Raw genomic sequence first — 1,460 nt, 5'->3', positions numbered from 1 at the left:
AGGGATCTACCACAAGCAGCTGAGTAGCTGCCTTTGGGATGTGGGCTGCTTCCTGTGTATAAGGAGAAGCTTTGGGCATAGTCTCTAGCTCATGGCACGCTTGGACCCTGCGTGTAGTAGCCATGTTGTTGTTCAGCAGCCTGCCATGCTCTGCCGACCCTGGGACTTACAATGGACTTGAATTAATGGCCTGCCGTGTGGTTTGGTAACATTGGGACTGTGCCATTTTATTTGTCGACCTTGGGCTTGTTAGCCTCAGCAGCGAGTAAATGCCTGAGTGAAAAGACGCCTCTAGCTTCAGTGGGCTGGGAGCAGGAGGCAGAGCTGAAGCCCAAGGCTGAGGGCTTTCACCCAGCCCCTAGAGCTTGGCACTTTGAACTTGGACTTAAAGCCTCTAACTTGTAAGAATAAATTCCTGTTTAAGCCATTCCATTTGTGGTATATTCTTTTCTGAGTGGCACTAGGTAACCAAAACAGCTGGTCTACTGATGGTTCTGCCTGGACTTCCAAGCTCTCTCGCAGCAGGACTTGCTCAGCTGGGAGGTGGGAAGGCCACACTGAAGGGGCTTGTGTCTGCACCAGCTGGGAAGCGCCTGAGACCAAAGCTGACCCAGAGAAGAGCCAACAGATAGATTCCTGCGGATGCTGCCTGAGCCTTTGGATCCAGCTGTGTGTGAAGCAAACATCCTTGGAGACCTTTTGGTTACATGAGCTTGTAATTCCCCTTGTATCACTTTCTGTGGCCTGTGACAGTCCCAGCTCTTAACACCTACCCAGCTTTCTTTGGCCACTGAGGATTTGCAACACTCCCTCTGGTGGTGTAGTGCCTAAGGCATCTGACTGCTAACCAGAAGGCTGGTGGGTTCCACTCCTTGGAAGGAAGGTTGGGCCATCTACTTCCATAGTGATACTGCCTTGGAAACCCAAAGAGGGCTCGCTATGAGTCAGATCCGACTCGATGGTAAACACAACAACAACTCTGGCCAGATCAGGTGTTCCCAGCGAACCAGAAAGCTGGGCTTCATGTGAAATCTGAGTTTTAAATACCGGTGCACGGCCAGTCCAGACGTGCCCGGGAGGCAGATGTGGCCCGCAGGTCAGCAGGGCATGCCCTGGACTCTGCTGTAATACTATGCAGGGACCCCTTCCCCTGTGGCCGCAGTCTGCTTTCCCAGGGCCTGTCCTTGCCCTTCTTGGCCCTTTATTCAGGCCACTTGGCCACAAAGAGTTTCTCCCTTTCTGCAAGGTCCAAGCGACTTCCCACACCCACTCACCCCTGCTACTCTTCCCCTGGCATCTCTGCTGTTGGGCACACAGAACCCCATTCTGGGAGCTGATTGGACTCCCTCGGCCTCAGGCCTCTGCATTTCGTGTTCCTGCCTGGAACGGTCTTTCCCACAGGTGGCACGGTTCATGCCCTTACCACTCAAACGTCTTACAACTAAGCCCTCGCCCACCCC

The 1,460-nt window shown here is 53.6% G+C and overlaps 1 protein-coding gene across 1 annotated transcript in view; it reads right to left on the bottom strand.

Moving 5' to 3' along the window:
* The window catches only part of TXN2 (thioredoxin 2), a 38,082-nt gene that overhangs the window by 31,508 nt on the left and 5,114 nt on the right, over positions 1-1,460 (bottom strand). The window lies entirely within an intron of this gene.

The sequence above is a fragment of the Orycteropus afer genome, unplaced genomic scaffold, assembly GCF_000298275.1.
Source record: "Orycteropus afer afer isolate SDZICR_OR568_19922 unplaced genomic scaffold, OryAfe1.0 scaffold00421, whole genome shotgun sequence".
NCBI lineage: Eukaryota > Metazoa > Chordata > Mammalia > Tubulidentata > Orycteropodidae > Orycteropus > Orycteropus afer.
The sequence above is the reverse complement of the archived record's forward strand: the minus strand, read 5'-3'. Positions and strand labels throughout refer to the sequence as shown.